The 26,199-nt window shown below is 40.7% G+C and overlaps 1 protein-coding gene across 4 annotated transcripts in view; it reads left to right on the forward strand.

Annotated features, from left to right (window-relative positions):
• lrrc4ca (leucine rich repeat containing 4C, genome duplicate a) overlaps positions 1–26,199 on the forward strand; it is a 152,241-nt gene that overhangs the window by 102,419 nt on the left and 23,623 nt on the right. For 2 of the 4 annotated variants that reach the window (XM_020615206.1, XM_020615209.1), the window contains exon 1: positions 3,329–4,995. The exons of 1 other annotated variant lie outside the window; for it this stretch is intronic. The gene's annotated coding sequence lies outside the window, so the exon portion shown is untranslated. Of the gene's footprint in view, positions 1–3,328; positions 4,996–7,719; positions 7,789–26,199 lie in introns of those variants that run through there. One more of the 4 variants, XM_020615208.1, reaches the window with a different exon arrangement.

Raw genomic sequence — 26,199 nt, forward strand, 5'->3', positions numbered from 1 at the left:
GTCTCTGAACATGTAGATTTGTGAAGAACATCTGACAGAGAGAGGCGTATGTTTTATCAAAATAGCAATATAATTCTTAAAATAACAAACACCAACTGTTGAGATACAATTTTTAAAGTGTGCAAAGAACTTCTCAGCATTTCAGTTTGACATTTGTAGAAGGTAAGATTGTATATCCCCCATAACATGGCATCACTGTCATCGCTATTATAAACTTTGCATTATGTTTCCATTTAAGTTCTCAGCTCCTTATAATTGGGTAAATCTATACCAGTGTGCAGGGTAAACACCTTCCCATTTTTTTATCTCTCAGCTAAAAGTGAATCTTGGTAGAGCAAATCAATGCTGGGCAGCCTCCCCTTGACTGTGACACGTACTGTACAGTGTATTCCTCTTGATTGCCGGATGAGACCTACAGTACACGGCATACCCAAAATGATTATTACATTATCTAATTGCATCCACATGTATAATATTCAGGCCTTGACAACATAATGCTCTCAGGGAAGGGAAGAGATCTGTGTGCCTTCAGCTGTCACTGAATAGCACTCTACTGCTTTTTTCTTTCTTCTGTCATAACACCCACTTTTCAGGCTGGTCTCCATAAAGCGATGATACAGAACATGATGTCATTAACAATAATCATTTTAAAGCTTACCCCACCACTTCATCTGTAATTCACACTGTTAATCCTCTGGCCGCTATGAACTTGCCAACACTTTCTGAAGTTTCTCATCTATATTTATTAATAATTGATCACTAATAGCATATAGATAGCCCTGCAATGGATTGGCAAACTGTCCAGGGCGTACCCCGCCTTCGCCCGATGGCTGGCCGGGATTGGCTCCGTCCCCCCCCCCCCCCGTGACCCTGTTCAGGGACAAGCGGTAGAAAATGAATGAATGAATGAATAATAGCATATAGAGACAAGCTTTAAAAAAAAGTGTTGACGTGAATCTTTCAGGCAATAAGATTATGAGTAAGGTTTTAAAGTTTTACACATTGTGATTTTTGATCTATATTCATATATTGTGCATATCTTTGCCATTTCAAGCAGAAATTTCATTCTGGGAACAAGGTCACGTTGTTTACAATAGCCCCTTTTCCACCATCTGGTACTGGCTCAGCTTGACTCAACTCGACTTACCTTACTTGTGTTTCCATTAGTCAAACATTGGGGATAGTACCTGGTACCTGGTACTACTTTTGGTATCACCTTCATCGAGGTTCAGCTAAGGCCATACCAAACAGTGACGTGTAAACACTGCAGACAACTCAGAGAAATTTGTCATTACTACACGGCCATCTTGACACCAATGAACCCGGCTGTTTACATGTGATGACTCCAGCTGCTCGTTCTTCATTCATTCATAATAGTAGCTGCCAGTTCTTTCTCACGTGTTATAGAGGGTACAATTCATTGTGACAGAGGCCTGGAGCCTCTGTAACTATATAATATAATCATTATTTTACGTGAACCACCATGTTATACATCTTATCATGTAGCCTAAAGGTTACTGAATGTGATCATACAAGCACACTGGCTACAGCTATGGCTACAGCTATGGCTGCTAAGTATAGCTAGCCAGTTGGCACATTGGCGGGTCATCACATCTCTGAACAATTTTGTAACTGGTATTGACCACATATTCAAAAACTCACCACTGTGGGCCAGTGACTTCATGGCAGTTTCATGTGGTGTCACTATGACAACAAGCTACACTGCAGGGGGGGATATCTGCAGTGGAAAACAAAGCACCTGGTACCAAAAGTGAGTAGAGATAAGTAGAATAGAGTCAGGTTGAGCCGATACCAGGCAGTGGAAAAGAGGCTAATGGCAGGACAGGACCTGTTTAACATTCTTCAAGGATGGAGTGATCTTTACAATGATGTTTCAGTTGTGTTCATGACTTGGGTTCACATCAGTAAAATGTAAATACACTGTCACACTACTGTAACTGAAAACATGTTGAATAATGCATTTTACAATTAACACATTAATGCCTCCATGTGGTATTTAAGGTAATGGATTCTGGCATCAATATCTGACAGTCCCAGAGCCTCACTTAAAAGAAGTGTTCCCCCCAGCCAAGACTCATGTGACCTCAAAAGCTACATAAATCACAATAAAAGACTAAGGCCTCCAGTGATGGTTCCCATGCAGCAAATAAGACCCTAATAGTAAAGAGTGGTCACTGGAGATCCACAGACTCCTAGCTGGTGGAGATATAAAAGCCTTAAATCAAAGACAGTAGACAAATCTGTCATGGAGCAAACATGACACAAATTATGGCAGAGGGCCCTCCAAAGTGGTGTCGGCAATTACATGGATGAATAACATGAATAACATGGACATTTTGCAAATTCAGAGAATTTATTTTAAAAAACTACTCTGCTACCTTGAAAAACAGTGTTTTTTTCTTTAACAAGTTTCATTTACTTGCTTGGTCAATGAAAATGTGAGGTGATTAGATTGGAGTGAAAAAGGGAGTTATTTAATGATGTCTCCTTCAGCTGGAAAGCAGGAGGGCGGGGCTCCTACAATAAGCCAGATACACAGACAGTCAGGTAAACGTTATGAAGACAGATGAATGATGCATTGCCTTCAGCACTGAGGGAAATGAGATCAGATGTTGACAGCTAGATGGACAGATCCCTGGTCCAGAATTCAAATGCTTTCTCACACCTATATCACGTGGTCTGTGAATGCATACTATCCCTGGATGAGGCATACTCTCACTCACTTATCTGCAAATTCACCTTTTTTTTAAAGCTCTGTTATACATGACTGAGTTTAGCGTAATATGTGCAATAATTTTTCTGAAAACCTGAAGTCTAGTCTAGTCAACCGCCATGAAAAGATGTGGAACGTGTATCTTATAGTTCATAGCATAGATCCAGCATTTAAAGGTTTGGTTTAAAGTGTTGAATTTTGAGAGAGAGTATGGCACATTTTACAACTGTTTTATGGACTGACGGACTTGTCACAGTACTCCCCAGATGTGCTCTGTTGTCCCCATTCTGTGATTGTGTGGTTACTGGTCTCTTCACCATAAAGAGTGCAGGCCTGTACTGTGTCCTATACAATAAGATATGGAACAGTATTTTTTTATATATATCCTGAGGCCACTATCACACTATCATATAGAAAACAGGTGAAGAAAGTCGGTAGGTGGCAGTCGTGTCCCATTTGCCAGAGACACATGGGAGGAAGCGGTCTCTTTCTCACTTTAACTCTATCTCTCTTTCTGTCTCCCTATATCTAACCCCAGCCCCCCTTTTCCTCTCACGCACACACATACACACAAATGGGTGAGCGCCGAAACAATAATTTGTTTTTACTTTCCCTTTAAAAACTGACAAATGGATGAGAATGACAGAGGTAAAGAAATGGTTAATTAATGGCAATCATCCGGCCGAGACTCGGCGCATGGGCTCCTTGCATTGATGGAGAAATGTTCCGATCCCCCAAAGTTCAAATCAAAGCTATATGAAGGCTGAAAGAGGGAAAACGATTTCTCCTGCCCTCGCTGCTTCAGACCTGCGGCTGACTACAGTGGCGATCCAGCAGTGACTGACGAAACAGTCTCACTTGGAGAGAGCAGCTTGTCAATGGGAGGTAACCTACACCATGTTCCCCTTGTGCACTTATCAATTCAGTGTCCGTCCGTGCTGCGCCGCGCGTTTTTTCGGGTACGTAAATGCTGGGCTCACTGAGGTACTGTGAAGCGCACAGATGGATGCATCATGCGTGCGCGTAATGGAACGGAGAAATTTGTGATTTGAAGCACTTTAAAAGACACAGCAGTCGAGAGAAGAGAAGAGGAAGATGCCTGGACGATAAACACTTTGTGGATAACAATCCTTAAGCAGTTTCTTACACACCGTGTGTGTCGCATCAATGGATAGGCGAGGTTTGAATTGCCGAAATGCTGCTTACATAGATGGTGCGAGGGCGCAGAAGTGATGACTGCCTATGGTGAACTATAACTCCCGTCCACACAGGGTGAGATAAGGCGCACAAAACATGTACAGTAAGCACCGAGCTTTTGCTGTACAACCAAGGGTCTTCGCATTTGAATCCACTGGCCGAATTTCTGTCGGGTTTTTCAAGGCTGCTTGAGGATATCTGTGCCGGATGTTTTGTATTTATTTTTATTTCTTTCGACGTTGCATCTCCGATTAATGATGCTTTTTTTCCCTCTCAAAAATGGAGAACGGTGCAACCTGAAGAAAAAGATATGCACACATCTCGGCAACTTTATACATTCTCCGATGTGTAGGATACCTATCAAATGACTAAATGTCTTTCATTTATATACACAGGAAGGAAAATTGAAATACGCATCTTGAATCCGCACTGGGTTGTGAGGTGAAATCTAATCAGATTCAGCAGGGTTGATGACTAAGAAGTAATAGGGGCTTGAAGAAAAGTTGCATTTGTAACTGTCAGTGAGCGAGACGTTAAAATAACCCATGATGGTCTGCCAAACAGTCTAATGACGGGCTTTTTACGATCTACCTGGAAACTGACCGCACGAGGTTCTCCTTGCATGTTGTGGAGAGGTTACTTTTTTAAATATTTGCTTTAGATTTAAGGGAAAAAACAACTATAAACAGCCTTACTTCACAATCACCTAACTCATCGTTTGCAGAACATCTGGGGCCACAGTGAGATACGCTTTGCATCGAAGAGAGTAGTTTCAACAATGGCACTTGTTAAAGCTATGCGCCCTGAAGAAGAAGGGGAAACATCGGATGCATTAACATCACTGTGAGAGTTAACAGCATGTCATCCAGACTGATATATGGATTACATACCACGTCGTTCTGAGTGGGAACGTGATGCCTCTGACAAGTATGACCACGGATTTTGCTAAATCGCCTGAGAATTGCGGATATTTTTTTCGATGCAGTTTTTGGGGAGAGAGCGGAAGAAGGACTGTTCTCCGTCTGAAACAGAGATCCTAGAGACCTCGGCGTCCTTGTGAACAAGTAAGTTAGTGTTTGTGGTGTAAACACAATCTTGGTGTGATTGCCTCACTCGTGTCTATAACATAACTCCTTCATCCTGTTCTTCCTGCTGGATGTCTACATGTGGTACTTCCCCTCTTTCTTTCTTTTCCCTTTGACGACTGCAGTGATATAAACTAAATCAGGGCACAGTATCCCCAAGGCTTTACCCTCACTGATAGTGCGGCCTCTAACTAAAAGATCTCTAATCATGCACTGATATAGAGAAGGAAAAGATGCGTGCACTCGCGTGGGTCTGCTTGCGTTTCACTGCGCGCCCTTGTGTTGAGTGCAAGCTTAAATGTTATAAGAGTGTAGCTTTTCTACAAAACAAAGCAAGGCACATATTTGTAAAAGGAGGTATAATAAATGCGCTTGGCACGGTTTTTCACATTTTAACGTGATGGATGCAGACAAGGCAACTGCAGTCCATCCATCCACACATTCATCCATCCAATCCATACCTGCATGCGCTCAGGCTACATTCAGTTGGCCTATCTGGAAATCTGCCTTTTAGCTTATGTAACCTTTGAGGGAAAATATGCAATATATAAAATAATTAGTATTAGAATTTGATCTCTGGCATTTCAGACTCTTGCATAAAATGTCTAACATTGGTCTGTTTTCTTCTTTGTACGGTTCAAACAGAAGGCACTTGTTCATTGCCTTAGTAGTAGCTTGGGAGGGAGCTGTCTGTCTTGAGTGGTGCTGAAATTAAAATCTGCCATTTTTGCTCCCCCTCTGCTGAGCTGGAATAGACAGGGATACTGTAGTTCATGGCTTGAAAATCTGAGCCACTAGACTGCTGAATATAATCCTGTCCCAATATGCAATGAAGCAACAGATGATACATCTGTGATATAGAAGGAGTTAAAAGGGAAGTTGTAGGTGTTCCCAGTTGCATTGCAAATATCATTTCCCAAATTCAAATAAGATGCAAGCAGCCTAATGTGCACATGGATGCTTTTAATAAGACTTTATCCCTATGTTCTACAGTCTACCCGGGGGTTGATCAGTCACCTGCATTTCTAAATGAAGGATGAGCATTGTCCTGAGCAGAGGTTAGTACAAATTCAACTGTTAAATCTTTCATATCAGTGCTTTTAAACTCTGTAACAGGTGAGCTTAAAAATAGACCTCTGTCATGCTGGTGATAAACCAGTGTTGGTGGTAAAAGCATAAATAGAGGTGGCTGTCACCCTTCAGACAAAGAATGGATTGCATCTCTCACCTGTGAAAGTGAGAAACATGGCAAACATTATTCACCCACTGAAAGAAAAGCCCTGTATATGATGGAGTGGCATCACCTTGGGGAGACAAATTAGATTGCTGATTTTATGTTTTTGCCTGTCAGAGGCTTCAGCATGATAAATTCTTCCTACATGTTCCTAAGATTGCAGTTGTTTGTTGGCAACTGGTGCAGTTATCCATAGTAATAAACAGAGAGACAGTTCCACCTCCTCATTCAACACTGCTCAAACCCTCTCATCCCTGTGGTGAGATGAATGTGGGCTATACTGTAGGTCTGGGATGTCACGGACTACATAAGGAACAAAGTACTTTAAAATGGACTGATTCACTTGGAAGCCTTGGATCAGTGTTTGTTTATTTCACTATGCTAGAGTGGCAACAGCTGTATCCCCAGTGAGTCCCTATTAGTCCTCCTTAGCAGTAGGAAATGGCCTTAGAGCAGGTGCAGCAGAGGAACTGAGAGGGACTTCCTGCTGCTCACACAAAGACAGTCTTCAGCTGATAATGTTGCCACCATAGACATCTGTTTTATGACCAATTTCTCCAGCCACTGTTGTTTGACTTATCTATTGAAAATCATACTAAGCAGCCATGTCAGAAAATGAAAGCACTTGTCAGCTGGAAAGGCGCACTACTAAAATGAGAGGCCAGGGCCTTGCAAAGCAGCTGTATACCTATGTTTCCTTTCACACTGCTTTTGTCATTTTTCTCCTCCTTAGCCTGTGACTCAGTTCAGATCAGGGCCAGCACTTTGTGCCATATAATAAAATGTTCATTTCTCAAATCGGATTAATCTTTGCAAGGCACATATTTGTAAAAGGAGGTATAATAAATGCGCTTGGCACGGTTTTTCACATTTTAACGTGATGGATGCAGACAAGGCAACTGCAGTCCATCCATCCACACATTCATCCATCCAATCCATACCTGCATGCGCTCAGGCTACATTCAGTTGGCCTATCTGGAAATCTGCCTTTTAGCTTATGTAACCTTTGAGGGAAAATATGCAATATATAAAATAATTAGTATTAGAATTTGATCTCTGGCATTTCAGACTCTTGCATAAAATGTCTAACATTGGTCTGTTTTCTTCTTTGTACGGTTCAAACAGAAGGCACTTGTTCATTGCCTTAGTAGTAGCTTGGGAGGGAGCTGTCTGTCTTGAGTGGTGCTGAAATTAAAATCTGCCATTTTTGCTCCCCCTCTGCTGAGCTGGAATAGACAGGGATACTGTAGTTCATGGCTTGAAAATCTGAGCCACTAGACTGCTGAATATAATCCTGTCCCAATATGCAATGAAGCAACAGATGATACATCTGTGATATAGAAGGAGTTAAAAGGGAAGTTGTAGGTGTTCCCAGTTGCATTGCAAATATCATTTCCCAAATTCAAATAAGATGCAAGCAGCCTAATGTGCACATGGATGCTTTTAATAAGACTTTATCCCTATGTTCTACAGTCTACCCGGGGGTTGATCAGTCACCTGCATTTCTAAATGAAGGATGAGCATTGTCCTGAGCAGAGGTTAGTACAAATTCAACTGTTAAATCTTTCATATCAGTGCTTTTAAACTCTGTAACAGGTGAGCTTAAAAATAGACCTCTGTCATGCTGGTGATAAACCAGTGTTGGTGGTAAAAGCATAAATAGAGGTGGCTGTCACCCTTCAGACAAAGAATGGATTGCATCTCTCACCTGTGAAAGTGAGAAACATGGCAAACATTATTCACCCACTGAAAGAAAAGCCCTGTATATGATGGAGTGGCATCACCTTGGGGAGACAAATTAGATTGCTGATTTTATGTTTTTGCCTGTCAGAGGCTTCAGCATGATAAATTCTTCCTACATGTTCCTAAGATTGCAGTTGTTTGTTGGCAACTGGTGCAGTTATCCATAGTAATAAACAGAGAGACAGTTCCACCTCCTCATTCAACACTGCTCAAACCCTCTCATCCCTGTGGTGAGATGAATGTGGGCTATACTGTAGGTCTGGGATGTCACGGACTACATAAGGAACAAAGTACTTTAAAATGGACTGATTCACTTGGAAGCCTTGGATCAGTGTTTGTTTATTTCACTATGCTAGAGTGGCAACAGCTGTATCCCCAGTGAGTCCCTATTAGTCCTCCTTAGCAGTAGGAAATGGCCTTAGAGCAGGTGCAGCAGAGGAACTGAGAGGGACTTCCTGCTGCTCACACAAAGACAGTCTTCAGCTGATAATGTTGCCACCATAGACATCTGTTTTATGACCAATTTCTCCAGCCACTGTTGTTTGACTTATCTATTGAAAATCATACTAAGCAGCCATGTCAGAAAATGAAAGCACTTGTCAGCTGGAAAGGCGCACTACTAAAATGAGAGGCCAGGGCCTTGCAAAGCGGCTGTATACCTATGTTTCCTTTCACACTGCTTTTGTCATTTTTCTCCTCCTTAGCCTGTGACTCAGTTCAGATCAGGGCCAGCACTTTGTGCCATATAATAAAATGTTCATTTCTCAAATCGGATTAATCTTTGTAAAGCCCAGCTTAGGACACCATTAGCATTCATTTCTTTCACTGCCTGGGACTTGTATCAATAATCGAGCTACCCCTACATTTTTCATCTTCTCTGGGTATAAAGTCTCTCTTGGGGGTTTCATTCAGTGAGAAAGGGAATAGTTACAGTGATCTGTTATTGACTCCCAGCCTTTTGTATTGAAGACCAGCAGTGCGATGCAGGGGGGTCTGAAGTGGTTTGCCTGATAAGAGTGGAAGGCCTAATGTCTAATGCTGGAAGGCCTACTGTAAGTGCATACTAACCAAATACAAACACACCTTCAGTGTGTTGCATTTAACTTTCTACAATAACATGCAGAGTATATTTCTACTGAAATTAGCAGACATTACTGTACACATTCATATGTCTTTATTGCTAGGATACTTCTTCCCACATGGATAAATGTTTGCAGTCAAACAAGGTCTAAGCACGCCATCAAATATTTGAAATCTAGTTAATCAAAGTTCACTGATGTTTTGCAAAATAAATACATGTATAGATTTAAATATTACCTGCTGTATATCGCAGTGGACATACTGTACAGTAATTATCGCAAGTTCATCTTTGTCAGCACTCAGAGGAGATTTTGAATTTTAAAGTGTATTTTAGCTGATGTCAGTTGAAGCTTTTTCAAAGTGCATCATGGCTGATGATTGCTCCTTTTATACATGAGGTCAGTCAAGTGGGAATTAATCATGCATTGTCCTTGCAGAAGTAAGCAAGAAGAGAGTCACCTTTAAGAAACTGACATTTGGAAGATGACAGTGGTGTAAGTCTACACCACAGGCGGCCATTGTGCGGCCTAAGTTCCATTTACTGTAAACTGTGCTGCTGGTGGATGATGCATACAATGCTTTGAACAGGTTAGGTATCAGATTGGTTGGCTGTAAACATGTAGCAATGTGTCACTGCTTTGTCACTGCAGGCTCACTGTCACAATGGCATAGACTTTACTGAGAGAGAGGGAGTCGTGTCCAGTTTTCTTTATCACCGTGGATGATCGTTTGAGACTGAGATTGTATGTTTTTTTATGCTTCTATAATGTAATCTACTCTGTCAACCAAACACAAGTGAGCATCCTGGACACAGACAGACATGAATGCTATCTGCAGTAGCCACACTCATTAGTCATCCTCTCCAGCGTGTCTGTCTGAGTGTTCTGTCGAAGGAAAGAACACCTGAGCAGGGGGACAGCCGCAGCACATTCCGCCAGTCGATGGATTAATCAATTGGTGTTCCATCTTAGCCCATCCATCTCAAGGAATAATCTGAGAGACATCATAAAAGTGCCATTCTGTCATTCTAGAGGCCAGGGAGCATTGCTTCTTTTTTCTGTGCCTCTCTCCACTGCCACTCCTACACTGGGAAAAGGAGAGGATTAGATGGAATATAGATAACTGTGTTCAGCGAGGCAACATCGTGAGGTGTTTCTAGTGGTTTAGCCATTTTGAAAAAACACAACTTCAAATAAATTTGCCACTGTGACCCAGGGTTAAAAAGGAATCCTTCCAACTCCATCACTATTTCCAGTTTCCTCGCTTCCTTTCTAAATTTCAGCTAAAAGTGCTGACCTGAATTCAGGATGCGTCATTACTCACAACTTACCTGACATCACTCACCTTGCCAGTCTTGATGATGGTGTCTTTTCAGCTTAGTAATCCTCACCTTCCTATGTACTGCCAGTCTCTTTTTTTTCTTGACCTCGCTGGAATCTCACATGCCGCTAAAATGAAAGTGACAGCACCCGAGGTAGGCCTGATGTGACAGCTCCATTAATAGCAGCTTGCATGAGCCATAGCAAATACTCACAAACATATTCTCTGACACACACATTAACACATTATATATATATATATATTTACTGCCTCCCTTTATTTTTCCAGATTGTGCATTATGGTGCTAAGTCCTCCTTAGGAAAAGAAATGGGAAAAAATGGAAAGGACAATAAAAAAAAAGGAAATTGAAGGCAGGGCAAGAATGGAGACCTTCCTCTCAAGAGCTGTCTTCTCAATCTTTTGTTGTTGACAGTAGAATTTAGAGTGAGCTGAGTGTGCTCGGTGCTCCGTGCTCTTAACACTCAAAGTTAAAAACATTTGAACTGGAGAGATGCCCTTCAAACAGGTTTTTAGTGGTCGCATAGCAACAGAGCCATAACTAGTGCATCCCCTGGCAGTTTATGAGCTGCTAGCTAAAATAAAATAGAGGCTGTCAGTGGACACCAGCCTACAGTGACAAAACTAGTAAGAATCTGAATTTAGTACTGTAGGCTATTTTAAAATACACAGACCGTGAGTCTGCTGGAAAGTATGGTTCTTGTGAATTTAATGCACATGCAGTCAGTACCTTGTCGAGCAAATGAGTCACTTTCTCAGTCTGAGAGAGGTTAAGCCGAAAAAAAATTCGTTATTATTGTAGACATAAGCAAGTGTGCACACAACAGAATGTACTGCTTACAACTTGTAGTGGTGTGTTTGACTGTTTGAGATGAAAAAAAAGTGCCTTGTACTGTAGCTGTAACTGATACGTGACCAGTTAGAGCTGATGGGCTTCTCCCTGTGGAGAAGAAGCATTTCTTTTACACAGTGCTTTGTCCACAGCAAATTGTAAGTTTAATCTGCAAGGATAGTTGCATAGATTTTGTGCTTCCATCAGAGCACAACTGGTATTTCACTAGGATTGATTTAATTTTCAGCCCAGTTTCCTCAAGTGAAATCATGAAAATACTAGAAACCTGGAAGTAGTCAGGAATAATGGGCATAAAAAAAAAAAAGTCACAACCTTGCAGCTGTTGAATCAAATCAAGCAAAAAAAAAAAAAAAAAAAAAAAAAAAAAAAAAAAGCATTAGAACAGCCTTCCTCAGTGTGTGTGTCCCTAAGCTAGGCTTCACTTTCACCAGCAAGATTAGACTAGTCTCATTATGCTGTGACTACTAAACAGGCAGCTGCTCATTCATTGTTTTAGAAAAAGAATCAGTTCCCCATGGGTGTAGTTACATGTAACTGAAATGGTTGGTTGGGCCTCTGTGATTGTGTATGTGTATTCGGTTTTGATTATCACAGTATGCACATTACATTGGTGTACTCTTGAGAGCCAAGTGTACATAAATGTCTCATAATCAAAAGCTCTGCAGTGTTGTCTGGATAGCCGGGAACACAGGATCATTTTCAAAAACAGAGAGCTTAGGGTGAAACATAATTTTCCTGTAGACTTTTGCTACAGTAGTGTGTGTGCACATGTGTGAAAGCTATGCATGTGCCCTCTGAAACTGTTGCCTTCTGCAGACCCATGGGTACAGACCGAGTGTCTGGGATCTGGACATCTGGGTCGAGCTTTGCCGTCTGTCTCCCAGATCTGCTTTTTAACTCATGAACGCAATTAGGCTGGCAATCAGATGGAAGCTCAGCTCAGCTTCACAGCAAGAGTCTGTTCATCAGTCAAGGCCTCACAATACAACACAGCGTGGGCACACCCCAGCTAGCAATTACACGTTCTCTGACTGTGGAGCTACAGGAACATTGCATCTTTGTGCATTCTCTGGAAAGTTTAATCACAAGGAATGGCAAACTACTGTTAAATACTGTACTTGACTCACACAAAAACCTTACAGAAATGCACCTGCACATGTGCATGCATATGTACATGATGTGTGTTTTCATCTGAGTGTATCTGTGTGAGTGTCAGTATCTTTGTGTATTTCTCTCACTACCAGCTCACTCACTCAGCCTGTTAGTCTCTGACCTTAATGTGTCACTCATCCTGGCACCTGCATGTAGGCGAGGCTGCCCTGCTATGATAGTTTTGATCTGACAAGGATAGACTTACACTTGATTTAATCCAAGTTGTCTCTGTGGAGTTTGCAGAGGTACCAGTCTGTTTCACTACTCAGGTCAAGGCCTTGTGACAGGGGCTGTCAGTCCACTCCTCTGCTGCGTGGCTGAGTGAGAAAAGAAATGCTTTGAACTTTGAAATGTGAGCTGCAGAAATTGAGAGAGCTCATGCATGTATGGTTAATGGGTAATCTCACACATATACATCAAAACCTGATCCTGAACAGATGCCATCTCGTGTAATGAAACCTTCACACTTGTTTCCAAACAGGCTGCTTGTCCGGAATCAAGATGAAAAAGAAAAGCTTTATCTTCATATTAATGGCACCATTTGAATCTAATGATGTCTTGGTTCTCGTTATAAGGCTGACAAAAAATACAATGTAAATAGAAACAAGAACACTAAAATTACACATTTTTTACACAACGGCACATATGGGAAGTTGTCACTCAGTGACAAATGTTAATTTGTATGTCAGCAGGTCATAGTTCTCATGGATGAAAACATAAAATTAAGTTTATAGAGACAGTCAAGAGAAGCAGTAGAGAGGTAGCCAGCCGTGCTTGATGGGAAGAAGGAAATGTGTGTGTACGTGTGTGCTTACCTCCCAGTGGCCAGCCTCCTGCAGTCCGTGCCAGACTTCTCAGCATTTGGCTGTCACTGAGTAGTGGAAATAGTCCCACAACATTCAAGGCTAGTATGTCATATTTCAGTAAATTAACATAATGTTACAATACATTATGACTTAAACTCCCGTTTTAGTTTTTTTATTATTTGTCAGATAAATATGAGGCAGACTGCTACATAACCCTCAATAAATATCATAAGTAATTTGTAAAATATTATAACATTTCTTGAATAAAGCTGTCTTATTGAAAAGGAAGTGGCTTGTACAGTGCTTGGGCAATGTTTTAAAAATCCATGGAAACACAGGTGGAATGGAGGCAAAATGTTCATCCATATTCTCAGCAGTGATACCTACGGTTCGGCTGTGAATTAGTTTTGCCAACATTTGCAGGTGCGAAGCCGGCGAGGGGTCATGTCATTACTGCAGCAAAGGTGACTCTTCGATTTGGGTGACTGCACAAAGGAGATCTAAATCTGGCCAAGGCAGTGTGAACACACGTGAACTAGGAGGAAGGATTCATCTTTTATTCCAAACTTTTCAAATGCTTATTTGCCTGTCTAAGCAAACTGAGCTCAATCAAATGATAAAATAATCTAATTCCAAGTATCACCTTAAGTTTTTTTTTTTTTTTTTTGGCAGATTTCAAGCTAAACATGTTGAAATCTTCATCAATACTTGCAAGTTATAAGTCAAATTGTGATTAGTGGTGATTAGACTTTTACAGTATATGGAATAATATTTTTACGTACCTGACAGTTAGATCTGTGTGAAAGTCAAGTGCTCAGTCATAGTGTTTCTAAATTTTGCTGAGTGAATATCCTCAAGCAGCCGTGACCTCCTCATCTAGTCAAGCTATCTGTAGAAAATGTCCCTGATATTTCTTTTATGTGATTGTTTGGTTTGATTCTTCCATGCTCTGGAGTCGCACACAGCGATATTGTGATATGCATAGTAACAGGGGAACATTGCAGACTCTTTGTTGCCTGCTAATTGGGCTCCAGTGTAACGACTGTGTCATATAAATGACACAGTTCAAGCCTATTTTAAAATTCATGAAGTGTGAGGATTGCCTTTTCTTTCCGGGACTGCACTGTGTGTGCGTGTGTGTGTGTGAGTGAGAGAGAGAGAGTAACTGAACAATACAGTTTGGATGTTGATGTTGATGCACACATGGGTCTAGTGAACAAAGGCTGATCACTGTGTACAGCTTTTCTTCAGTTTATCCTTTTGTGTTTCTGAAAAACAGTTACAGCACTTGCAACCTCGTTCCTATGATGTAGGCTTCCCCTTCTCCCACTGCCACCGATATGAAAAGGTGTGCGTTGATTTAAATCTGCATCTCATCTACAGATAAGTGTTGTGGGGTAATCGTCTCTTTTTGTGTCACATTATTTTGAAAAAGAGCGGTGAAAACAAATAAAAACCAGGTGGTCTATATTAAATCATCCATTTCAAAAGCAAACTCAGAATGAGTTGTTTTTTCATAGGATGACAAAACCCTTAGGGAAAAAGCCTTGTTTTTCTACACTTGTGGGGACCCAAAACCAGGAACCCACTACATTGTCATGGAGATAGGATGTTGATCCCGACAAAGTAAATTGTTGACTTTTAGGGTTTAAGGAGAGGGGTAGGCAAGTAGTGGTTCAAGTTAAGGTTAGAGGGTAAGTCTCCAGGAAATGTAATGTAAGTCAATAAAGTGGCCCATAACAAGGATGTGGGTGCGTGTGTGTTTGTTTTAGAGCAGTATGGACAGGTTAAAAGGGTCGTCTGTGCCTGATGAAACAGGTGGGACCCCTACAGTCACTGGCATTGAGTCTTTCCTCCTTCTCCCCCACCAGTGTGCTCTGCATTTGCATAACACTAATCAGAGCATAAAAGAGAGCCAGATTCTTTCTGTATTCATTAGCTTCATTTCGAGGTGTTTCTATATTCCATAAAGGCTCTGCCACGTCCTGGCCATCATAATGCATATTCCTCTGCGCTCAGATAAGTTCTGCTGTGCTGTTTATTTTTCAGATCCTTGAAAAGGAATGTGGAGTTTTGTAGTTAAAAGAGGACACTAATGTGAACTAAGAACCACTAAACCACTACTGTAAGGAGGCAGAACAGAAACACGTTCTGCCCATTGTGGTATGGAGATCACATGTCTGTTTCACTGATAAGAGAGGGCAAGGTCTCTTGAAGGACAAATGAGTGTTACATCCTGACTGTGAAATGTACTGGCATGAACCACCGCCTCACCATTTCCTTTATATTCACGAAAATCAACTTCACCCTGCTCTGCACTTTCTATTTGACTCTTAGAATTCATCTTTTTGTTTAATTTCTGTTAGGTTTTGAAAGATGAACCTTAATGGCACACCATGTTTCCTTCTACTGTGTAAAAAACAAAGCGACCAAAGACACAAGGGCGTTACACGGGCTTCTGTCTTCCAAAGAGAAATTAGATGTTAAGAATTTAGAAAAGACAGGGAAAGTGTAGAGGAGGGTTTTTTTTTAACCTCAAAAAAGATAGGATCCTCCATCCTCCCATTAGAACATGAGAATTTCATGACTGTGATGGAAAAGAGATTCACTGACTTAGGGGAGATCTAGTGTTCCCTGCAGTGAAACAGGAGAACAAATCTTCATGAGGCTGTTATGCAGTTTTTGTTCCAACAATAAAGGACTGGCTGCACTGTGATTACAGCCTCTGTGAAGTGGACCTCGATCCAAATTAATTGACGGAGCACTGCTGTAACATGCTAACAATAATTATATTGTTTTATATGGTTTAATAAAAAAGTTCGGCATGAATCTCTGAAGTGGAATAACATTTTCCACACGCTGTTTTACATTGTGTTTGTCAACAGGACTTTGATTTTTAGTTTTTGAATGTCAGCACTTAATTGATGAAGCATTGCAAAGTATCGGCAACTTCATTTCAAATAATTATTTGCCAGTTTCCAGAAGTAAGAGTGTACTGGCTTGTGCAAAACAAACCTAGGCTGTCCGTTTTCCCCAGAATGATCAATGTGGGCTCTCATTTCAAATGTACTTTGCTGAATTGTAGCAGTATGTGGCAGTTACAATTTAATTGTAAAGACCAAAAAAGCATAACATATGTACAAAAAGAGAGCAGTCAAAGTCAGTAATGTCAGTTACATAATAATAATCAGATAAAGTTTACTAATATATATTGTTTACAGCTTAATTTTAACCTAATTTGGAGAGAAATAATACTTTTGAGATAAGATAAATAAGATAAAAATAAATCACCTTTATTTGGCCAAGTATGTTACACACAAGGTATTTGTTTCCGGTACAGAACCAAGGCAGCCGTCTGTGGTGCCAACTCAATCGGTGGCTTTAACCATCGGGGGCAAAAGACACAAAACTCAAAAGACACAATCTTACTTTTCTAACGTAGCCTGGGTATAGGACATTACTGGTCTCAGGATGATTAGCCACCTAGCAGTCACTGTGATAACATCATTCAGGCCAACCTAGTGTATTGTATGATATAAATATTACTTCTGTGGTAATTACCATTCCAAACACTGTGAAATTAATCAAGCAGAATAAAATCAAAGAACCTGGACTGTGCTCAGGCAATTATGAGCAGAGATGGAGAAACAAACCACTTGAAAAATGAAGGCATATTAATCCCATCTCACCTTTGTGGAAGTAAGTCAGCATATTGTATTTTAACAGTGAAGAGATGCATGAGCAAAACCTGCTACTTACACATCATTATCTACTTTACTTAATAGGAAAATGTATCACCCCTGTAGCTTGATGGCTCCCTCACTTTTAAAATGGGTAACCGGCCAAGAAGACTGCTGTGGGCTCCAAACATCCTGTGTGTGTTGATTGTGGTTGCTGTGGCTTTTCATGTCTCAGACTTGCTCGTGAACTCAACAAATTGATGACCACTTGCCGGATGACTACTACTGCTACGTGTGTGACATTGCAGCTCCACTTTCTCTAACTGTGTCTTTGGCTGGGAAGTGTTGTGGTCGCAAATCAGTGCACAGAGAGAATTAGTGCATTGCCAAGAATCATTAATTAAATAGTATTGAAATATGATTGAAAGGGCGGGATAAAGGATCACGTTGTTAGTTTCTCTAGTCTTAGTCTCTCTGCAGAGAAAGTCAGTCAGTCTGCCACACGTCTTGTCCCTGGGTCTTCACGCACACATGCGCCTGACCAACGCCGTTGCTAATTTTATTCCCATCTCTCACTTCCTGACATTATTCCCCCAATTGCATCAACCCTTAGACAAGCTTGTCTTTTTTGGGAACACCCTGCAAGACGTTCTGAATAACAGAAAGGCCCGGCCGTCTGACTTTCACTCAGAGTGCAGCACACGCACATTTTGAAGAACAAAAGGTCAATGTGTGTTACTGTTACACAAGCACTTTTTTAACTCACACTATAACCCACTCTATTGTGTTTTATTCCATATTACATGTTATGCATTAACGGTTACTATAGTCTGTTTGTTTGTTTTATCCACTACAGTGTCAAGGACGTGTCTGGCATAATACTGCTATGGCATCTAGACTTTGCAGTAAACTATAGATTTAGGAATGACAGTTTGCTTTTCATTGCCAGAGTGGCAGATGGAATCTGTAGTAGCCACCACATCTCAGACATTATCCACAGTGTGTTTTTGAATAAGTTTAAGGTGTGGGTAGAGAAAAATACAAACAGACAAATAAAGAACACTTCAGGGAGTGTGTTAAAATGGAGGATTAAACTTTGACATACCATGGGAGAAGCCCTCCCCTTTTCAATGCAGCTGAGGTCCAGTGTAATTTGCCATGTTTTAAGCTCAATGCCCAGGGGATGTTACAGGATTTAAAGACCTTACAAAATGTGCTAGACCACATACATAAATATAAGTATGAAAGGAAACACAATGTCATTGTAGGACCAAGAAAAAGAGAGATCACATCCTGGCTTACATACACACACTGCGGAGTACCATTAATCTATATACTGTACATTTATTATTTCAATTAGTAAAAGTAAATGAGGCTGTGTATTGGAAAAGCAAGTAGCAAGTGGGGAAACAAATTACTTTTACCATCAATTATCAATTCAATTTATAATTTACATTTAATAATTTTAACTTTTGAAATAAGCAAATACTGGTACATTGTTTATTTACTAGTGTATGAGTAATAAAACACTAGTGCAATAGCCAGACTATGAGTTTCAAATGCACAATAAATTCTACCAACATTATGTAGTTATGAGGCTTATATTTACTCTTAACTATGATGATCAGTAGCCTCTGATAGCAGGAAACACAACGTTGGATGTGTGGGAAGAGAAAAGTCTGATTAAAACAGTTTAAACCACTCAGCCTCATTTAGAACTGTCTGCCACTAAGAAACATCAGTTCCCCCCTTGTTACTTGAGTGGAGCTGCTCTGTGGTAAATAGTAGAAGATTGTTGTACATGTATTTATATATGTCTATGTCTTTATAGTACACATACTACAAATGTAAAGCAAAGCAGAGCGTTGATGCACATATACTTGTTTCTTACCAGAAGTAATTGTTTAAAAAGAATCTGTTGTATGTTTCTCAACTAATACTACCACACAAAGTAACAGGTAACAAAGTAACAGTTGTATTCTACAGTTCTCATCTGTATCATTCAATTCAAAATAGTCGAGCCTGCGTTGCGCTTCTGCTGACTCACATTATTGTAAAAGTTGCTGCTGCTTTGTCTAGCCGTTGAAGTCTCTTCACTCTCTCTCTCATTCTCTCTCCAAACTCTTGCATCCTCTCCTCACTTGTAAACACTGAATACTGTATCTTCATTTTCCATCCTCTTTATTCTGCTTCACATTTTTTCTCTTTTACTAATCTCAATGTGCTTTATGTGTAGTAATTGGTTTAGGGAACCGTTTATCTACATATTCCACATTTCTCAGTTCATGTGATGCCAAATCCAGTAACCTGTATGCCTTCAATCATACAACCATTCCACGGGACAGACAGTACCCCAGCTGATTTCAGCTCTACTGTTCCCTTGGTAATGGAAAAGCTAAAGACGGCTGGCTGTCGGGGCACCGCACAAACAAGGCAGGCTTGGGGAGAGTTACGCGCCTCCAGAAAGCAAGCACATCAGTGCTATTGTTAGCACATAGCAGGAGATTAGCGCTGATGGCTGTATGTGAGCTAGCAGGCTTGGCTGGTGCTCTGTGTCGAATGCTAACCCAACCCCCCCCTGCTGCCTCTGCCACCATGTCACAATTAGCCAGAATAACTGCAGACATGATTGCTTGCCCTGGTGGCAATACAGTGAAACCATCTCCAATCACTGTGATATCACCACTGTGGAGATCATTATCAGCATAATGAGTACTATACCCATTTCCACCTAATAGATTCTATACTGTGAAGAATTAGGAGAAACACTATCTGACGCTCATTGCTTTGATTTCTGAGGCCCTATAAGGTCACAGTAGACAGTTACCCAGGAGTGAGTCATCAACGCAGGATAGTTCATAGGGTTTGAAACAGAAAAATATAATATAGCATAAACTAAAATTTGTATTGTATTTTCCAGAGCATAGGGAAGCAACAATGTAGAGACTTCAAAAATCAGTCTCTGACTGATTACAGTACATGATTAATTAGAGGACAGATTGCTAAATGGTGGTGAACATAGTTCAGTGATCAGAGGTAATGACTAGATTTTCCATAAATACAACTATATCCTCTGTGCCCTCTTCTCTGTCTATCTATCTTTGCCTACCTTACTTTTCATCCTTATCTCCCATCAACTGTATTTCTTCCTCTGTTTATATATTTAGGACTTCTGGGTTCATCATTCCTAGAGGACAACAGCATCCCAGTGCTGCACAGTGGCATACAGTTGTGTGCTGCTGGGTTCCTGTGCACCCACTTCCAGTGATTACAGACCCTTTAAGGAGAGGACATCCAGGGAGCATGCTGGTGTTATTTGCCTCATCTCTGTCACTTCTAATGAGTGTTTTTAGTGAAGTTTGATACAAATCTTTGTTGCTATCTTACCTGTGGCCTCAGTCACAACTTTGGCAATTTGCTGACTGTTCTTCAGCTGTTCTGTTCGTACATTAAAAGCCCTTGTTTTTCACACATAGTCGCCATTATGTGCACAGGGGCTCTCAATGCCTGTTTGTTAACACCAGCATCCCCTTTCCCTGGTCCAAGGTGGCCAGAGGCTCTATGATTACCACAACAAACCACACATGCTAGCTCACTGTCTATGATCTCTACCCGGGGATTCTCATACCATCCTACCAGACCTCAGTCTACTTGTACCATTCACTGTCAGCGTTGTTAATACCCATTTCAGCTCTGGCACTGTTCCTTGTTTTTAAATGTCTGCTGTCACACCAATTTAGAAAACAAACCTATTCCCAGATGATCTGAATAACTTCTGGCCCTTTTCCAACCTCCTCTTCCTTGCCAAAATCCTGCTGTCCATCAACTTCAGCAAAATACTATGCCCAACCATGAGCTTTATGAACCACTGTCTACCAAGGGGTACCCCAAGGCTCAGTGCTCGGATCGCCACTTTTCATCACCTGCTTCCTTTGGGTCATATAAAAAGACATCATGGCTTAGAGCCAATGATGCACAATTGTAACATTATAAAAAAAACTTCCACCCACCTCCTCCCTCTGTCACACATTAGCTGCCTTCATGACAGAAAAAAAACTGGATGACATCCAGCATGCTCACACTTGTGGCTGTGGCTACCAAGGCTATACTCCAGAGAGAGATGATCTGGTGCCGTCCATTGATGGCTGCTCCATCTGCTCCATCTGTCCTTCTGCAGAGGTCTGCAACCCAGGCATTATCTTTGATTTTATCCTTGCATTTGGATCACACAATCCATCACCAGATCTCTACAGCATCTCCAGTGGATTCCTATCAGGTTTTGTGTGACATCCTGCCACTCTTCACACCAGGCTACATTCTGTGGAGTACATAGCCTTCAGTGCTGCCACTCCTGTGCTCTGGAATACTTTCCCTGCCTCAACCTGCAGTTCCATCATTAAAGACATTTTTTGCTTATTCATTATACATAAAATGTTGTTGAGTTACATGTAACATGCTTAAATATAATTCAGAGAAAGTGAAGAGTTTTAATGCTTTGTCTGGGCCTTATCTCATTTTCACTGAACCAACTGACTTGACCTCATTTGTACTTATATTTACCTAACATTGCTGCCATATGAGAGTTTTCTAATCTTTATCTTATTATATAGCATTCCTTCACCTCTCCTAATATTCTTACACCCTATTCTGCTCAACTGTGTTGTGGGCCTGGTGGGAGGCAAGGGCTCTAATTCATTTGTTTGCATATGGGGATATGTCTGACTCTGATTAATGGCATTGGCTCCCACAGTCCCTCAGTAGATTTGGGTTTACAATAGAATTTGTTTTGAGCCTCTCAAAGGACCTCATCCTCAAATAGAGAGAAATAAATAACCCCCCCCCCCCCACCCCCGACACACACACTATATTCAATTCCCCTGTAATCACATAGATACAGTATGCACACATGCAAATTAACTGATTGCATATGTCTACATGCAAATGATCACACATGTCCACTGTATTCACCAATGCCAACACATGAAGGACATGAACAAAATGATTAAATGCTGCATGCCATTAAAGCCTTTTGATGTCCTCATATGAAATAACTAGTTGCCAGTAATCGTTTAGCATGCTCCATGTCTAAATTAGTTTGCATGGTGACTCTCTTAATCATTCTGGTTGCCAACTGTGATGTGATGTGACTGCTAACATGGAGTCTGTCTCTCTCTCTCTTTCTGTCTATCTCTCTCACTCACACAGACAAACACACACACACACTCGTGGGGTCTTCAGCTGAAGTTAAATGTTTGCCAGCTAAGCTTGTCCCTTAGTCAGGCTTTTGTTTGTCTCCAGCTGAAGCGCTGTAATTTGTCCGCCAGTAATTTGTCAGGAATCAAGGTTTAGTGCTGCAAAATTTGTCAGAAGTTCCATACTAAAACAGACACTTTCAGTTTTTTATCATCTCACATTTTACAGCACTTGAATTTTTGAAAGGTCAAAAATATTTTCATAATTTGTGTTTTAACATAGAGACTGAGCCTCAGAGCAGAGGTCTGAGAGCACAGTAGAATCTGTTATGCCTCTCTGTATCTAAATCAGTAGTACAGGAAAGTAGTAGTTATAATGTCTGTGGGGTTGTGTGTGTTGGGTCTCTTCACACATGCAGTATCTAAGAATTCTCAACTGGCCACAGTCTCAGTTCTTTGGTGCATATGCAATTCTGAATGCTGTGTGCAGCTTGTAGTGCTCTGGAATCATCTGTAATGTGATATGTGTTCAGATTCAAACTAAAACAGTGCCTTGTCTAAAGGGAAAATTTGAATCAAAACTGTGTACTTTGCTTTTAAAATCCATGCTTTTTGATAGCATATTAAATGCACAAACCCTTGAGACATTTCTGATTCTGTAAAACCACACAGGCCAAGAGGAATGTGACTCGGCAGGCTGAACGGCAGGGTTGTGGTTGGGCAGATGCACTTCTTCGGTTCATTTCATCTTTCCACTTTCTCTCACTCTATGGCTCTCATTTTCAAAACGGAGCTACAAACCTCAGTGCCACTTCTTGGACAGGGAGCACCAGTCCTATTGTGGGAGAGTATTTGTGCGCTTGTTCTATTATTAAATCCCAGTTATGTAAGCCACCAGGAGACAACACCAACGGATAATGATTCACCATAATTCAATTGTGTAACAGGCCTATTTCAACAAAGACATCAAAGGTCGTGCGTGTGTGAGAGAGTCTAAGGGCTGGATCGCCTGATTCATTTCCTGTTCACTGAAATGGTTTCTTTGGTGACTGCGAGCTTGAGCATTAACATGTTTTCCAAGGTACTGTAGAGGTATCATTTTAAATTGAGTCGTCCACATATTCTTTGTAACTAAAATGGATTTCGGCTTGGTAGTGTGTAGCTCTACTTACCCAGTCATGTCAAGTCTCGTAGGAATCAGAATCTGATTTAAACCAAATCTTTCAGAGGCTTTCTGGTACATGCTGTAAAATATCACTTTATAATGTCACTTCACTTTGTTCAGATGAAAAATGGAAAAGTGGGCTCTGTAAAGAGAGACTAATTAACATCTGAGTGAAGAATCCTTTATCCTAAAAATGAAAATATGAATTTATGCATAATAAATTAAACCTTCCACAGTGTATCTGTGTGGCCTGGTATGACCAGTACATTTTGGTGGCAAATTGTAGCTAATGTTAGCAAACTTGAGATAGATGGTAGGGTGTAAATTTGCTGACTGTATGGCTTTTCTCTGGTTGTACTACAGCTTCACGGGAGGGTACATTTCTATCTCCTCATTCGTTGTTACACAGTAAAAATAATCACACTGCATTGTCACTGGATGCATTAGCTGAATGTATTTCAAGCTGTTTGATTACATAAATACCCAGTGGTGTCAATAAGGTCAGAGTGGAAAAGTGTGCATCCAATTTAGTTTTATACAACTAAAACCTCTTTTCTATAAGACAGAATTCCTAACCTGAAACCTGGCATACTCAGCGGTGTTATAAGGGATATTTTGGCAGCTTATTTGTTGACCTGTAACACTAGACTGATGGCTCATGTTATCCTGTCTTTATAGGTCTCTCCCTCTTATTTTGCTTGATGTCCTCAATAACCTGAAATACTCCACATTGAGCCAAATAACTAATCATAGAGTATCTAGAATCCTGGATCGTTACCGTGATGATCATCTTTGTGATATCAGATGAGCCATGTATACAAAAAATAAATGAAGCACAATCATAGCTTTTTATACTAATCCTTGAAGACCCCTATGCTGTTACAAAATAATACACCTTATTAAAGGGAGCATATAACCTTAGTTTTTATTGTTAAGTGTTAAGTAACACCTTTCCTTCTTTTAGTCATGAAATGCCTTTAGCCATTATAGTTCTTCAGCTTTTCTCACCTCCCTATTGACACTTTACTGTAGTAGGAAAGACAAGTGGGTTTAAATGAAAGGTTGTTGCTGGCATGCCATCCAGACCTTTCACATATTTTTAAGGACAGGTCAGAATTTATGCAGCACACTTAAAATGGCAAGATAAAACAGTAGCAAATAGTGGTAGCCTATTACACAGGTCACGTCATGCCATGCCATTTATCCTGCATTCCACCCAGAGACAAGAGTACCTGGCTGTAGACAACAAGATGGTGGACTGGGGACCTCAGCCAGATGTTTGGACTGGCACCCCCTAAAACCTTTTTTGGACTGGAAAACTCAACGGTTACTTTTTAATTTTATTTTTTTTACCTTATTTAAAAGTGTTACTTACAACAGTTGTAAATAATTTGTTTGAAATCTTCATTTGAGAGAATTAAATTGATTTTTTTAGGAGGTCAAACACTTCCGGCTGAGGTCACCATTCCAAACTTCCAGCCAGAGTCGCCAATCCACCATCTTTCTGTCTGCAGCCTCTCCCCAAAGAAGAGGGGAGGAAAATCACAGCTGCTGTCTCACACTTACTCTCCGCTCTCTGTGTCTCACTCACTCTTCAGACACACGTTACCCCGTCTATCCAGTCCACATGGGGGAAGCACTGTCTCAGTTATCATGTTTAATTTGTTTCCCACTGTGCCTCTAGTGTTCTCAGATGAATTATTAAAGTGATTTGATCTCTTCTTCTACATACATTGTATAAGTGTAACAAATCAGAAAAAGAACATAAGTAGAGAATGAGAAAAGCAACAATAAAAGGACATTTAACAAGCGTGACCAGCTTTTTGTTATCTCATGCATTATTAAATAATTACTCGGGTTTCTCTGAACATATCTCTTTATTAAAGGTAGGGAGGTATAGGTGTGGTTCCTTCCATGAATGATGCGAGTAATTAGAGGCTGTTTGCAGTCATGTGGACAAATACAGACTGTTTGTGTGGAAATAAATGTGTTGGACCATGTAAAGGAGTAGCAAGGGATCTACTAAACACTGATATATGAGTGAGTAGGTCTGATCATTAAAAGTGAGACTGTACACTTAAAATAGCAAGATAAAACAGTGACAAATATGGTGAAATTTACATCTCTGAATGGATCAAAATAGCAGCCCCGAGCCAGCACATGTGCAGTGTGATAGCACACATTGAACCAAAGTTTAGTGAGCAATGACCCATGCTGAGGTTCTGCTTCGATAATTAAAGTTCATTGCCTTTTCATTGTGCTTTTTTATAGCTTAATTCAATTTGGCATGGGTGGACAAAAAAAAAAAATGAAGTGCACTTTAGAGTCTAATTGATGCTCATTTCTCTTTAGTACTGCATACTCAGCATTCTTAGTTAACTAGGCAGGGGATGGAGTGCAGAATAAGATAGAAGGAAGGGAGAAAGGGGAAGGGAGGGACAGGCAAAAGGAAGAGGGAGAAAATAAGGAGGTCACACATGGGGGGTAGAAATTTGATTTCTTCTACATCCATTGTTACCTCATGTCTCTGAGAGGCTGGAAAGCAGAGTTCATTTTCTCACTGGTGTTGAGAGGGAAAGTAACAGAGGCTGGGCTTGTTTCTATTTGAGGAACAATGAAGAGTGTGTCTCTATAAAAACACTGCTCTACTATGACACCAGGTCCTTTATAAGCCCACCACTTTCCCTCACACCCTGTTTCTCCTGCTCCAAAGAAAAGTAAAAGCATGTGATGGTTCATGATTCCTCATCCCGTTTTATAAAATACAATAACAGAGATGGTCAGAATGTGAAAGAAAGTCACATGGAAGCAGAAACTCTTGGGTACCACACTCGTACCAGGTGTGAGAATTCAGGGGTTCTGCTGCTCAGGAGCACCTTACTATAGCGATAGTCACCTTAATTATGTGCTCCCTGAAAATCTGCACTAATACGAGGCCTG

This window comes from Monopterus albus, unplaced genomic scaffold (genome assembly GCF_001952655.1).
Source record: "Monopterus albus unplaced genomic scaffold, M_albus_1.0 scaffold160.1, whole genome shotgun sequence".
Classification (NCBI taxonomy): Eukaryota; Metazoa; Chordata; class Actinopteri; order Synbranchiformes; family Synbranchidae; genus Monopterus; species Monopterus albus.